This window comes from Myotis myotis, unplaced genomic scaffold (assembly GCF_014108235.1).
Source record: "Myotis myotis isolate mMyoMyo1 unplaced genomic scaffold, mMyoMyo1.p scaffold_m19_p_3, whole genome shotgun sequence".
In the NCBI taxonomy this organism is placed as follows: Eukaryota; Metazoa; Chordata; class Mammalia; order Chiroptera; family Vespertilionidae; genus Myotis; species Myotis myotis.
The window spans coordinates 147,207,969-147,224,530 of NW_023416335.1; the positions used below are offsets into that span (position 1 = coordinate 147,207,969).

The following is a 16,562-nucleotide window of genomic DNA, read 5'->3' on the forward strand; positions in this document are numbered from 1 at the left end:
GGAGATCAAGCCCACAACCCAGGCACATGCCCTGACTGGGAATTGAACCGTGACCTCCTGGTTCCTAGGTTGACGCTCAACCACTGAGCCACGCTGGCTGGGCTATACTTTTTAATTTTTTACATGTCCATATATTAATTTTATAATTGTCTTCCTAAACTTCAGAGACACCTGGAAAACAATCTCTGTGTCTGGGCAATGGTAAGGTGTTGTGGTGGGTAAATTAGGGTAGGCTAGCTCCTGTAATAACATAACCTCCAAATGTATAATGGCCCAAACACCATAGATGAAGTTTATTTGTCTCTCTCAGAGCAGGGTAGTTCCAGGGGTGAGGGGAGACTGGGGGAATGAGAGGAGAGGGAGTAAGAGAGGCTTTGTTTGAACAGTTATTCAAGGACCCGGCTGTCAGAGGCTCTGCTATCTTTAACATGTGGTTTCAGAGGTCACCTAAGAATCAACACTGAGACAGCAGAAATGGACAGAACATAGAGAAGTATGCCTGGGAGGGGTTTTAAAAGGCCAGGCCTGATAGTGATAGCATCATTTCTGCTTACATTTCATTGGTTGGAACTCAGTGAGTTGACCACTCCTAACTGCACAGGAGGCTGGGAAATATAGGCCAGCAGAATACCCAGGAAGAAAATAGGGATTTTCAGTTAGCAGATAATAGCTCTGCCACAGAGGATTGCCATATATACTTCAGAATTCCTGATTTTCAGGACCTACAGTCAGGTCTAATGATAAAACCCTTACCCCAAAGAGAAGATTAGTAGATGATATCTGACACATCCTCTCAGCCCACCTCTGTTTTCAGCTGACGGTGAACAGTTCCCAGGCTCACTGCCAGTGCCCCACATTGTGTGCCCCTGTTTCTCAGCCATCTGCCTCTGAGGTTTTTCTGAAGCCACAGAGCTCCATCCCTTTTTCAGAATAACCCAAAAGTACAGGGAAATTAACCCCCTTGTCACAACCTCAACTAATAGTGGGAAAAGTAGGTGGACTCTAAGACACATCCTACCTGGGTTTTCAGTGGGTTGAGCCCCAGTCACCTGTAGTTGTAATAAGCCAAATAGTGCACCACTTACTGACTTTTTCCTCCTCTCCTGTGTCACTCTGCTTGCTCCTTCCTTAATTCAAGGCCTTGTCCCAGGCTTTGCTTTGGGGAAAACAGCCCAAATTAAAACAGAAGAGTTAAATGCTTCCCCTAACTTTCCAAGAAAGGGAACTCTAGGAACTTAGGAACCTACCCTGAGGAAGGATTGCAAATGGCTTTCAGAATCTTAGGTTAGAATCTGCAGAAGACATTGGTGGACAACTTGGAAGCGTGTTTAACAGAGAGATACCTGGCTTAACTTTCAAACACTTGGTAACATTCCTTAACAGAGACAATTGTACACTTGAAAGAATAAGGGCTCTTTTGGGGCTGCAAAATCACAGTGTAGGTGGTTTGTTTGCAAGAAACAAATGTGGCTTAAAGAGTTTTATTATGAGAAGATAGGGAACTTCCAAGGAACTCAATTGCAGCTAAGTATAGTCAGGCCATATGGTAACTGGAAATTGTCAGACAGCTACCTCTTTCTGTTTCTCTGGGACAACATATTCCCTGAACTCTTCTATATACCCACTTCAGTCTCTGAAGTCTGGCTTCTGCACAAGGCTTTACTTTTTGCTCCTTCATAACATTGCATTTCATGTGGGTTTGCATCAAAAAATGCACCACTTCTAGTTCAAACACTACATAATCGTAATCTAGTGCCTACCTCTTCATTTGGAGCTTGTTATATGTGGGGTTGGGGAGATAGAAATCAAAGTGGACAGGAAAGATGGGCATAGCAGGAAAATTGAGGTGGATAAAGTTTTGAGGTGGAAACTTTGGGGCAGAATAACCTAAGGAGTAGGGGCCAATTTAGTTTATTAAATGCCAAAGCAAGTTAGAAAGAGAGCTGGAGGAGGTCTTCAGTGTCTAAGATGAAAGGCAGATTAAGGCTGGAGCTGGATGATGGAAGGCACTGATATGAGTTATGGCACATGTGTTAGAGAGCATTGGTGTCATGGCAAGAAATCTACATACAAATGGCTACAAGTAATGGAATCTCCCAGTATGGCTTAAACAATAGGATATTTAATTATGTCACGCAATAAACATGAACATAGGCCATTCGAAAATTGGTTAATAAAGGAACTCACAGATGGCAGGGCTCTGAGTTGGCTTTCTGTCATTCTCTGGGTACTACCCTAAGTATTTATTAGAACATGGCTGCTGCAGCACCAAACACCATGATACCATGCACTCCCATATGCAAGGCAGGGAGTTTTTCCATCTCCTCCTCTCTCTCCTCCTCTCCCTCCTCCTCTCTCTCTCAGAGGGTTTTGAATCCGTACCAAAAGGAGGGATAAAGAACTCCACTTGGACAAAGAGCAGTCCAAATAAGACCCCAGAGGCTTGAAATAGTGTACAAGTTGGGGAATTATGATGTGTTCCAACCATAAAGTGAAAGACAGGATGGAAGGAGATGAGGTTGGAGAAAGGGGTCCCAGGCTGTCCTCACATGGAAGTCATTACAAAGCCTCTCTTTCCCACACTCCCTCCTCACTCTCTTTCTCCCTTTCACCGGGTTCATCTATTTGCTTTAAAATAACCCCTCAATTGAAAATTGAAAACAATTCAGGAAGGAAGACTTGCAACATAAATGGCATCTGTGAATGCTCTGGAAATTAATCGATTATATACATCATTCCTTTTGAGATTGTTTTATCTTCCTTCTAAAGAACTCAGAAACTCAATGGCAACTTGAAACAGAACCCAATTTAGTCCTGTCATTAAACCAAGAGGGTTTTATTCTCCCTGGTCCTCTGTCAGATTTTAAATGGATGTGGTTTTATTCTCCTTCTCATCTAATACTGGAACATATCCCTCTACAGCAAGATCTCACTTTTAAATGATGTTCTTGTATTTCAAGAGACCTTTTTTTAAAAAAAATATATTTTATTGATTTTTTACAGAGAGGAAGGGAGAGCGATAGAGAGTTAGAAACATGGATGAGAGAGAAACATCGATCAGCTGCCTCCTGCACACTCCATACTGGGGATGTGCCCGCAACCAAGGTACATGCCCCTGATACATGCCCCTGACCGGAATCAAACCTGGGACCCTTGAGTCTACAGGCCGACGCTCTATCCGCTGAGCCAAACTGGTTAGAGCTCAAGAGACCTTTTAAAGGGGAAAAATAATAGCTCCACTCTAGACAAAGCTCATGGCTGGAAAGTGAGTCTATTTATCTCCAAAGATTCAACAAATTCTTATGAAGTATTGGGCCCAAATTCTTGGTGGCTAGAGGAGGAGGTGGGGTTCAGAAGGGGGACATGACTTGCTCAGAGTCACATAGCTAAGTTAGTGTGTCACCTGTGTACTGTCTTTCTTCTCATAGCTATTGGGTACTTTCCCTCGAGTTAGACCCAGACTCTGGTTGGAACAAGAATTCCTGCCCTATGCTCTTCTGAGATATAGCACCCTAGAGAATTAAAATGTTCAGCTGTTGCCATTGTCTGGTGTAAATCTCTCTCTATTCACTTGTTTCCCTTGGGAGAGAGTGACTTACTGGACCATGGCTGAAAACCCCACATAGTCCAAACCTGGGTGATCTGTTTGGTTTATTCTCTCAATAGACCTCTTCTCTATAGCCACACACCCCCTCTGTCCATTCCTTGTACTGTTTATAGTAACTCCCATCACAGGGTCTGTGCATTTATGTATTTCCCACATTCAATCATCCTAGCCCAGTGGTTGGCAAACTCATTAGTCAACAGAGCCAAATATCAACAGTACAACGATTGAAATGTCTTTTGAGAGCCACATTTTTTAAACTTAAACTATATAGGTAGGTACATTGTTATTAATTTAATTAGGGTACTCCTAAGCTGGCCTTTGCTAAAAACATCCTCAATCTGATTGAGGTAAGTTCACTGAGGTCAACCCCTTCCAACTCTCCCATCCACACTCGTCTTGTATGCTTGTTTCGTCTATCGCCTTTCATTCATCCTCTCTATATGTCCAAACCATCTCAACATACCTTTCTCAATCCTCGACACTACATCTTCTTTCCACAATGTTCCCTAAAATTAACTTAATAAACTTTACTTAAAGTTTTAAGTCTTAGTTAAACTATAGGTACGTTGAATAAAACTTGATATCATGCTTAATAACGATATTTATTGATAAAATGAAATTCCTTACAATTTTTTTATTATTAAATCTTTATTGTTCAGATTATTACATTTGTTCCTCTTTTTCCCCCCATAACTCCCCTCCTCCCAGTTCCCACCCCACCCTCCGCCCTCACTCCCCACCCACTGTCCTCATCCATAGGTGCACGATTTTTGTCCAGTCTCTTCCCGCATCTCCCACACCCCTTTCCCCCCCAAGAATAGTCAGTCCATTCCCTTTCTATGTCCCTGATTCTATTATAATCACCAGTTCATTCTGTTCATCAGATTATTTATTCACTTGATTCTTAGATTCACTTGTTGATAGATGCGTATTTGTTGTTCATAATTTGTATCTTTACCTTTTTCTTCTTCTTCCTCTTCTTAAAGGATACCTTTCAGCATTTCATATAATACTGGTTTGGTGGTGATGAACTCCTTTAGCTTTTCCTTATCTGTGAAGCTCTTTATCTGACCTTCCGTTCTGAATGATAGCTTTGCTGGATAAAGTAATCTTGGTTGTAGGTTCTTGGTATTCATCACTTTGAATATTCCTTGCCATTCCCTTCTGGCCTGCATGGTTTCTGTTGAGAAATCAGCTGACAGTCGTATGGGTACTCCCTTGTAGGTAACTGACTGTCTTTCTCTTGCTGCTTTTAAGATTCTCTCTTTGTCTTTTGCTCTTGGCATTTTAATTATGATGTGTCTTGGTGTGGTCCTCTTTGGATTCCTTTTGTTTGGGGTTCTCTGCGCTTCCTGGACTTGTAAGTCTATTTCTTTCGCCAGGTGGGGGAAGTTTTCTGTCATTATTTCTTCAAATAGGTTTTCAATATCTTGCTCTCTCTCATCTTCTGGCACCCTTATAATTCTGATGTTGGTACGCTTGAAGCTGTCCCAGAGGCTCCTTACACTATCTTCGTATTTTCGGATTCTTTTTTCATTTTGCTTTTCCAGTTGGGTGTTTTTTGCTTCTTCGCATTTCAAATCTTTGACTTGATTCTTGCGCTCCTCTGGTCTGCTGTTGGGAGTCTGTATAGTATTCTTTATTTCAGTCCGTGTATGCTTAATTTCTAGTTGGTTCTTTATCATAACATTGAGGGTCTCATTAGATTTCTTGTAGATCTCATTAAGTTTATCGGCGGCTTCTAGATAGTTCTTGAGAGACCTTAAAATTGTGGTTCTGAACTCTATATCTTCCATTGACAATTTTGTCCTGTTTCTTTGTCTCCGCATTTTTTTTTTTTTAAATATATTTTATTGATTTTTTACAGAGACGAAGGGAGAGAGATAGAGAGTTAGAAATATCGATGAGAGAGAAACACCGATCAGCTGCCTCCTGCACATCTCCTACTGGGGATATGCCCGCAACCCAGGTACATGCCCTTGACCGGAATCGAACCTGGGACCCTTCAGTCCGCAGGCCGACGCTCTATCCACTGAGCCAAACCGGTTTCGGCAGTCTCCGCATTTTTTATGCTTTCTTGGTGCACCCCCTAGTGGTCTTTGTGCGCAGTCTTGTTGTAGTTAAGCCTTGATTGTTGTAGTTAATACTGGGGGGATTTGACCTCCGAGCCAACTGGCTGTGAGAGTCAGCTGTGTCTGCAGTGGGAAAACTTCTGTCCTCTGGGGAGGTGCTAATCTAGCCTTTGCCTGAGGCTATCCGGCAAATGGCTCTGTGCAGGGCTTGGGCGGGGCGGGTCACACGGGATCAACAGGGCAGGCGGAGGGAGCAGTTATGGCTGCTCTCAGTCCTGTCCCCAGAGGCTCTGCCTCTCAGAGTCCCAGCAACCACTGCAAACCTCGGAGAGAAAGCTGCCCTCGAGTGCCGACCGATGCCAGACAGTCCCACTTCTCCCGTTTGAGTCTGGGTCCCTAGAGACTCGCCCAGAACTGGAGCTCAGAGCCTGAGACTTCCTCCCGATTGAAAAGGACAACCGCGCCCTCAGCTGCCAGCCCACTCCGCGCGCACCTCCGCACCTTTGTATTTTCCGCACTGCGCCTCCTCTGAGTCTCGGTATGCTGTTCTCTTTCCTTCTAGTTGAAGAATTTTCCCTAAGCCAGCCTTCCTGTGGTTCTGGGTGATGTCCGTTCCGTTTTTTAGTTGTATTTTTGAAGTGGTTGTGCGAGGCAGCAATCTCCGGTGTTTACCTATGCCGCCATCTTGGTTCTCCTAAATTTCTTATAATTTACCTTACAATATCCATAAAATTAAATCATGACAATGACTGACAAACACTAATGTGAACAATGGCCTTGCATCTCCTTGGAAAGTTTGGGTAGGTCAGGTTTGTATGTTGTTGTTTTTAATTTTTTTGTGTGTTTTTATTTTTTGGGGTTTTTTTTGTTTTGTTTTTAATTTTAGGCATGATTCCAGGTTCTCATCAATAAGACAACTTCTCAATTTACTCTTGATAAGGTTCATGCTTGAAAATGATTGTTCGCATAAATATGTAGACCCGAATAAGAAAAGAACAGCAAATGCTAGTTTTTTCAGTTGATTACATGAGTCAGGAATACTATTCCAGGTGTTAAAAATTAACAAATCTTCCTTCTCCAGGTCTTTCAAAGCAGACCACTTGTGCTGGGAACTAAGTTCACATTTGTTTTTCTCCAATATTTCTATATCAGCACAAAGACGTTCAAATTTCGAGCTCCACAGTTCTTTGTTTTTTAAATCCAGCAATTGCATTTCAAAGTTTCCTATGTCAATATTAAAGTGAGAAGAATTTAATTCTGTTACAGTAGCATTGAGAGGTTTTTAAACAAAGGCTAATGTCGCTTTGCTGTTTCTGAATTCCTGAAACCTGTTGAGAAAAGCTTCCCTCATATTTAAAAGTGTTGTTTTGAAATAGCAAATGTCAATATCAGAATTATTTTCTTGGCGATGTTTCAACAGGCTTGGAAAGTGAATCAAAGATTCTCTTTCAAAATCTTGAGCAAAAAGATAATTTGTTTTTGAATGAAATAACTTCTTCTAACATCAAAAAAATTGTGCTTCCTTTCCCCTGTAGTTTACGATTAAGCTGATTTAGATGAGACATAACGTCTACCATGAAATAAAATTTTGGATCCACTGATGGTTCGTTAGTTCTGGTTAGTGAATGCCCTTCTCAAGGAGAAATGCTTTAATTTCTGTTAATAAGGAAGCGAAACGTTTCAAAACGTTTCCTCTTGATAACCAACGTACCTTGTTATGCAGCAGATCTGCGTACTCACTCTCCATTTCAACTAAAAATTCTTCAAATTGGTGATGATTAAGAGCTTTAGCTATAATGGAGTTGATAATCTTAATCACCAATTCCATAACTTTGCAAAATTCTTTTGGAAATGTCTGTGCACAAAGCGCTTCTTGATGAATGATGCAATGGTAAGTAAGTATCTCATGATTAATTTTTTTCTTTCAAAATAGCAACAAACCCGTTTCTTACGCCGGTCATACTTTTCAACCCGTCTGTTGAAATTGAGACAACTTTATTGAGTGGAATATGATATTTTTCAATGCACTCAATTACAGCATTTGCTATATCCTCTCCACGTGTTTGACCTTTGAGTGGCAATAATCCTAAAAGTTCTTCTTTAGGACCTGTAGATGAAATAAACCATACAAAAAGTGAAACTTGCACTGTATCATTTATGTCACAAGACTCGTCGTCAACTGCTATTGATAAAGCTGAAACCAATTTAAGATCTTCGACTTGTTGGTTGGTTATATTCGAAGACATTTTGACTGTTCTATCTTTCACTGTTTTAGCAGACAATGGTAACTCTTTAATTTTTTTTAGAATATCTGCTTTGTTCTTAAAATCCCGAAATAGCTCTTCGGATGCATTTATAAAACAACTTTTTATGTATTTGTCGTCTGTGTATGGTTTTCCTCTCTTAGCAATCTCTTGACTAACCACAAAACTTGCAATATTAACATTGTTGGAAGATTGCATCCAGTAATTAAATACAGACTTGATTTTTCTTGACTCTTCTGAAGTTCCTCAACTGCTTTCTTCCTTGCATCACCAACAGGATATTTAGTACTAAATGACATGTGTTTAGTTGTAAAGTGTCTCTCCAAATTTGATTTCTTGTTATGCGCCAATTTTTCCTGACAAATAAGACAGGTCAGGCCATTTAAGTTTTGAATAAACGCCAAAGTCTCGGTCCATTCAACTTTACATTCACGGTTTTCGTCTTCCGTTTTTCTTTGCTTCTTCTTTGTAGCCATGTCAAACAGGGCACCTAAAAAAATGTTTCATTTTATAATAATAAAGCCACCAACACAAAATAATTACAATTCTTAAATTGATGACAAAAATACCTGTAGGATTTGCAGCTGGTTGGAAAAATACAGGTAACTTTATGCTTCGAGTAGTTACTTTTGTCACCCACACGCGATTTGTGGACGCAACTAGCACTAACCACTGCACAATGAGACTGCTGACTGGCTCACTCAACTCGTACATGAATCGCGCACACGTATCCCGCGGCCCGCCTGCAGCGGCGCGTCTCCCATCGCCCCACCGACTGACACCCCCCACTTCTTCTAACACCACTTCTTCAAAATAGACTCTCCCAGGCCAAAAACCGACTTCTGTGCATGGGCCACGAAGTTTCAATCGCACTGTACGTGTGCGCCCCCACGTGGTATTTTGTGGAAGAGCCACACTCAAGGGGCCAAAGATCCGCATGTGGCTCGTGAGCCTCGGTTTGCCGACCACTGTCCTACAAAATTGAGCTAGGTCTGATTCAATCAGTGGAAGGAAGGCCTTAAGAGCAAAGCTTTTCCTTATCTGTGAAGCTCTTTATCTGACCTTCAATTCTGAATGATAGCTTTGCTGGATAAAGTAATCTTGGTTGTAGGTTCTTGGTATTCATCACTTTGAATATTTCTTGCCATTCCCTTCTGGCCTGCAAAGTTTCTGTTGAGAAATCAGCTGACAGTCGTATGGGTATTCCCTTGTAGGTAACTGAGTTTCTTTCTCTTGCTGCTTTTAAGATTCTCTCTTTGTCTTTTGCTCTTGGCATTTTAATTATGATGTGTCTTGGTGTGGTCCTCTTTGGATTCCTTTTGTTTGGGGTTCTCCGTGCTTCTTGGACCTGTAAGTCCATTTCTTTCCCCAGGTGGGGGAAGTTTTCTGTCATTATTTCTTCAAATAGGTTTTCACCACCAAACCAGGATTATATGAAATGCTGAAAGGTATCCTTTAAGAAGAGGAAGAGGAAGAAAAAGGTAAAGATACAAATTATGAACAACAAATATGCATCTATCAACAAGTGAATCTAAGAATCAAGTGAATAAATAATCTGATGAACAGAATGAACTGGTGATTATAATAGAATCAGGGACATAGAAAGGGAATGGACTGACTATTCTTGGGGGGGGAAGGGGTGTGGGAGATGCGGGAAGAGACTGGACAAAAATCGTGCACCTATGGATGAGGACAGTGGGTGGGGAGTGAGGGCGGAGGGTGGGACGGGAACTGGGAGGAGGGGAGTTATGGGGGGAAAAAAGAGGAACAAATGTAATAATCTGAACAATAAAGATTTAATTAAAAAAAAAAAAAAAGAGCAAAGCTGAGGCTTTCCTGATGAAGAAATTTTGCCTGCATATAGCAGGTTCAACCCATGCCAAGAGTTCTATCATGCCCTTTCTGACAGCCTGTGCTACAGATTTCGAACTTGTCTAGCAGGTCCCCCCCCAATTACATAAGACATTTCCTTTCAATAAAGCTCTTAATACAATTATATATTATCTAGCTGTTGTGCTTCTCTAGTTAAAACCCACTTGACTGGTACCATGACATTGGGATAGGCAACAATTTTTTTTTACCCAGGACTCAGAAATCATTACTATAAAAAGAAAAACCTTGATAAGTTGGTCTTCAATAACATTATTTCATTAAAAGATACCATTAATTAGAGCATTGGCCTGCGGACTCAAGGGTCCCAGGTTCGATTCAGGTCAAGGGCATGTACCTTGGTTGTGGGCACAGCCCCAGTGGGGAGTGTGCAGGAGGCAGCTGATCAATGTTTCTCTCTCATAGATGTTTCTGACTCTCTATCCCTCTCCCTTCCTCTCTGTAAAAAATCAATGAAATATATTAAAAAAAAAAAAAAAGAAAAGATACCATTAATAGAATAAAAAGGCAAATTACACATTGGGAGAACATACTCCCAATACATATTTCTGACAAAGGATATGTTCAGAATACATAAATAACTTCTAAAATCAAGTGAATAAATAATCTGATGAACAGAATAAACTGGTGATTATAATAGAATCAGGGGCATAGAAAGGGAGCGGACTAACTATTCTTGGGGGGAATGGGGTGGGGGGAATGTGGGAAGAGACTGGACAAAAATCATGCACCTATGGATGAGGACAGTGGCGGGGGCGCGGTGAGGGCAGAGGGCGGGTGGGAACCGGGTGGAGGGGAGCTATGGGGGAAAAAAAGAGGAACAACTGTAATAATCTGAACAATAAAGATTTAATTATTTAATAAATAAATAAATAAATAACTTCTAAAAATCTATAAGAAAAAAAATGAGCCCTGGCTAGTTTGGCTCAGTGGATAGAGTGTTGGCCTGGGACTGAAAGGTCCTGGGTTTGACTCCAGTCAAGGGCCTGTACCTTGGTTGCAGGCTCACTCCCCGGCCCTGGTCAGGGCTCATATGGGAGGCAACCAATTGATGTGTCTCTCTCTCTCACATCGATGTTTCTCTCTGTCTCTACCTCTCCCTTCCACTCTCTCTAAAAATCAATGGAAAAATACCCTCTGGTGAGGATTAACAAGAGCAACAACAACAATAACAAAAAGAACAACTCAGCTAAAAGTGTGCATAAGGCTTGAACAGGCATTTCACAAAACAAGATATCCAAACATCCAATAAGCACGTGAAAAGGTGTTCAGCATCATTACTCATTAGGTAAATGCAAATTAAATCACAACAAAATATCACTACAACTGAGGTTCTTATACATTGCTGATGGGAGTTTAAAATGGTATGTAACCACTTTGTATATCAATTTAGCATTTTTTGCTAAATCTAAATGCAGCAGATGCCATGATAGCAATTCGTTCTGGAAATTTATGCAAGAAAAATGAGTATATATGTCCACAAAGAATGTGCATAAATAAGAATATTCATCATAGCTTTATTCATATTAGCCAAAGTGGAAATGACTCAATGCCCATCAATAGAAGAATAAATAAACTGTGATGTATGCATAAAATAGAGCCTGGCCAGTGTGGCTCAGTAACTGAGCATCGACCCATGAACCAGGAGGTCATGGGGCGGTTCCAGTAGGGGGCCTGCAGGAGGCAACTAATCAATGATTTTCTCTCATCATTGATGTTTCTATCTCTCTCTCTCCCTCTCCATTCCTCTCTCTGAAATCAATGAAGGCATACTTAAAAAAAATAGAATGCTACACAGCAATAAGAAAGAACAAACTACTGGAACATACAACAACATGATGAATCTTATTAGTTGAATGAAAGAAGCCAGATTTAAAAGAATATATGTATGCTTTCACTATACAAAATTTAAGAACAGGCAAAACTAGTCAATGATGTTAGAAGTGAGAATAGTGGTGTTGGGGTGCCGACTGGGAAGAATCGGTAGGGAATCTTTAGAGGTACTGGAAATTTTCTATACCTTGATCTATGTGGCGATGACACAAGCGTATACATGTACAATAATTCATCAAGCCATGTACTTAGGTTCGTAGTATTTTGTAAAATGTTAAAGTTTGTGAAATAATTGATTCTTAAAATAAAAACTGGAGTGGATTCAAGTTTCCCTATGAAAACTTGCCTCACTCAAATGCTAACAGGAGAGAGAGAGAGAGAGAGAGAAACGTGTTTTGGTGTGTATGTGTTTTATCCCCCTATAAAAGGTTTGTTAGTTTGTTTTTTAAAGGACCACTAGGGGGTTTTGTTCTTTTTTTAAATTTTTTATTAAATCTTTGTTGTTCAGATTATTACAGTTGTTCCTCTTTTTTCCCCCCCCATATCTCCCCTCCACCCATTTCCCACCCCACTCTCTGCCCTTACCCCCCCCCCACTGTCCTCATCCATAGGTGTACGATTTTTGTTCAGTCTCTTCCCGCATCTCCCACACCCCTTTCCCCCCCGAGAATAGTCAGTCCACTCCCTTTCTATGTCCCTGATTCTATTATATTCACCAGTTTATTCTGTACATCAGATTATTTATTCACTTGATTTTTAGATTCACTTGTTGATAGATGTGTATTTGTTGTTCATAATTTGTATCTTTACCTTTTTCTTCCTCTTCCTCTTCTTAAAGGATACCTTTCAGCATTTCATATAATCCTGGTTTGGTGGTGATGAACTCCTTTAGCTTTTTCTTATCAGTGAAGCTCTTTCTCTGACCTTCAGTTCTGAATGATAGCTTTGCTGGGTAAAGTAATCTTGGTTATAAGTTCTTGCTATTCATCACTTTGAATATTTCTTGCCACACCCTTCTGGCCTGCAAAGTTTCTGTTGAGAAAGGGGGTTCTGTTCTCAAGAAACTGTTGGGTAAGCAATAAATAAGCAGTGTCTGCCACGCCCAGTCCAGAAGGTCTGAGCGCAGAGTTCCTGGTCTTCCCACCCTAACTGGAGTGCATTTCCCTCTGAGCCTCTGAAAAAGGAGGGTCTAAGGAGCACCCACTCTCTCAGTGCCTCCACGTGGGAGGCTGGAATCCTGGGAGCTCAAAATCCTAGTTAGTTTTCTTCTGATCATTCCTTGGGTTGGTGCGGTGGTGTGTAAAAAGAATGCAGAAGGATTGGACGGGATCTCCTCAAATTTAAGCCCACTGCCTAAAATTCAATTTCATGAGCAGTGTAGGAAATGGGTATTTACTGCCAGAGTCAATAAAGAAGAGAGATCTGGAGTCATAATTGTTTATGCTAAGCACAGATATGCACAAATCTCAGATGACAACTGGGAGGCCTCCCTCTGTTCCTGCTGGCATCATCCTAAGATTACATTGAAATTTGTAGTTCCTAAAGTCTTCATTCGTTATTACTCAGGAATATCCCCTCATGTATTTTAACTGGTTAGAAGGTTTAATTTAAATAAAGCAGCAGGTAAAGACTTTCTGCTATAAAAATTATTCAAAGCCTGTTCTAAATTACTTCCTCCAAAATGTAGACCCATCTGTTTGTTAAGCATTTCACTTAAATTTTATACCTAGTTCTTCCTTAAAATACTAGTATGTCAGGCTGAGGATTTCTGTACCGATTATTTTGTACAAGCTTCAGTGGAGATTCAAGCACAGCCACTCTACTATTATCTAATGAAAACAATTATCAAGAATAATATAATAGACCAGTGCCCCGTTGCACGGATTTGTGCACATTAAAAGGAAATTAATTAAAAGGTGGCTGGTGGGGTGGGACTGGGCAAGACAGCTGGACACACCCTGGAGCCAACCTCCTGAGGTCTCTCCCCAGCTGTCCACACCTGGGTGCAGCAGCTTGACTGGCGTCTACGGAGTGAGCAGGGTCCCTCGGTCTGGCCTGCAGGGATCAGGCCGAAACCAGCTCTCCGACATCCCCCGAGGGGTCCTGGATTGGGAGAGGGTGGTTCTCCAGTGATGCACCCTGGAATCGGGCTCCCTCCTCTCTGGTTCCAGGTGTATCACCTGAGAACCACCACTGCCAAGTCACCACAGCTCGGCAGCTCCTGCGTTGAGTGTCTGCTCTCTGGTGGTCACTGCACATCATAGCTACAGGTTGGAGCACCTGCCCCTTGGTGGTCATTGCATGTCATAGCTACCGGTTGGATGGTCAGACAGTTGTTTAGCCTTTTATATATATAGATTGCTAGTGACCTCACATTCTTGGAATTAAATAGGCATTACTTAAAAACTTAAATAAATGGCCGAAACCGGTTTGGCTCAGTGGATAGAGCGTCAGCCTGCAGACTGAAAGGTCCCAGGTTCGATTCCGGTCAAGGGCATGTACCTGGGTTGCGGGCACATCCCCAGTGGGAGATGTGCAGGAGGCACCTGATGGATGTTTCTCTCTCATCGATGTTTCTGACTCTCTATCTCTCTCCCTTTCTCTCTGTAAAAAATCAATAAAACATATTTAAAAAAAAAGAAAACTTAAATAAATGAATATAGAGCTGTTTTCTTTTTTTTCAAACAACATACTTCTTCTCTGCCTTTACCCCTAAACAAGAATGACTCTAGGTCAGCCGTGGGCAAACTACGGCCCGTTTGAAATCAATAAAACTATTGAAAAAAAAGACTGTACCCTTTTATGTAATGTTTACTTTGAATTTATATTAGTTCACACAAACACTCCATCCATGCTTTTGTTCCGGCCCTCCGGTCCAGTTTAAGAACCCATTGTGGCCCTCGAGTCAAAAAGTTTGCCCACCCCTGCTCTAGGTTAAGCTTCCTGAGCACAGTATTAACTCCTAGTTATTGGTTCTTAAACCAAAACTACATTTTAGTATCTCAGCAGGAGTTGGTATCAGTCTTCTGACAGATCTGTCTCCTGGCAAACCAGATATCTATATTGAGGGGTCTAAAGCAGCACTATGTTCTTCCTCCTTCCCACACTTTCTTTTTAACTGCTTTCTGACTGGCAGGAAACTATTAGATGATCTGGCTGCATTTCCCCTGATGGAGGCATGAACTAGGAATGACTTCAATGTTGCTCAAAACTGGACTTTTCTTGGGAACTTTATGCAGCTTTTTCTACATCTGTAGTGAGTGATTGATAAAAGCTTCTTAGAAAATCTTCCATCCTAAGTCATCTTGTCTATGCTCTATGATAAAAATGTGGGGGGATTTTAATTTGTTCACTTACTGAAGGCTCAGAACAAGCCTTTAAGAATGATCTTGTCTTGCCCTAGCCCAGAGATGGCGAACCTTTTGAGCTCGGCATATCAGCATTTTGAAAAACCCTAACTTAACTCTGGTGCCATGTCATATATAGAAATTTTTTTATATTTGCAACCATAGTAAAACAAAGACTTATATTTTTGATATTTATTTTATATATTTAAATGCCATTTAACAAAGAAAAATCAACCAAAAAAATGAGTTCATGTGTCACCTCTGACACGCGTGTCATAGGTTCACCATCACTGCCCTAGCTGGTTTGGCTCAGTGGATAGAGTGTCAGCCTGCAGACTGAAGGGTCCCAGGTTCGATTCCGGTCAAGGGCACATCTCCAGTGTGGGGCATGCAGGAGGCAGCCAATCAATGATTCTCTCTCATCATTGATGTTTCTCTCTCTACCTCTCCCTTCTTCTCTGAAATCAATAAAAATATATTAAAAAGAGCAAAAAGAATGATCCTGTCTAGCCAATTTGGCGCAGAATGAAGTGTCGTTGTTTCGATTCCAGTGAAGGGCACGTACCTCAGTTTCAGGCTCCATCCCTGGCCCCAGGTGTATGTGGGAGGTAAATAATCGATTTCACATCAATATTTCTCTGTCTCTCCCTCTCCATTCCACTCTCTCTAAAAGTCAAAGGAAAAATATCCTCATGTAGGATGAACAAAACAAACAAACAAAAAGAATGGATCCAGTCTTCAGATAGACAAATACCATATGATTTCACTTAATATAGAATCTAAAGAACAAAATAAATGAGAAACAAAATAGAAACAGACTCATAGGTATAGAGAACATTTTTGATAGTTGCTAGAGGAGTGGAGGGTTGGGAGACTGGTTGAAAAAGGTGAAGGGATTAAGAAGTACATATTGGTAGTTACAAAATAGTACAGCATAGGGAATATAGTCAATAATCAATAAGAATAAAAGGGTAATTGCTAATTTAACTGGATGTCTTCTGGACATCCTTCTGGACAAAGCCATGGTGGCGGGGGCCAAGGCAGAGGCAGTTAGTGGTGATCAGGCAGGCAGGCTAGTGGTTAGGAGCCAGAGGTCCCAGATTGCGAGAGGGATGTCCCAGATTGGAGAGGGTGCAGGCTGGGCTGAGGGACTCCCCTTCCCTGCACAAATTTTGTGCACCAGGCCTCTAGTACTGTAATAACTATGTATGATGTCAGGTGTGTACCTGAATTATCAGGGGGGTCACTTTGTAAGGTATATAATTGTCTAACCACTATGTTATACACCTGAAACTAATGCAAAATAATATTGAATGTAAACTGCAATTGAAAAATAAAATAAAAAAGAAACATAGCTGAAAAGTGCATTGAAACAATAAAGACATACTGTTCTTTTTTTTTTTAATTAAATCTTTATTGTTCAGATTATTACATTTGTTCCTCTTTTTTTTCCCCCCATAACTCCCCTCCTCCCAGTTCCCGCCCCACCCTCTGCCCTCACTCCCCACCCACTGTCCTCATCCATAGGTGCACGATTTTTGTCCAGTCT

At 41.1% G+C, this 16,562-nt stretch overlaps 1 pseudogene; it reads right to left on the minus strand.

Annotated features, from left to right (window-relative positions):
• Window positions 1–1,128: 1,128 nt before the first annotated feature.
• LOC118650618 lies at window positions 1,129–7,925 on the minus strand (annotated as a pseudogene).
• Window positions 7,926–16,562: the final 8,637 nt, after the last annotated feature.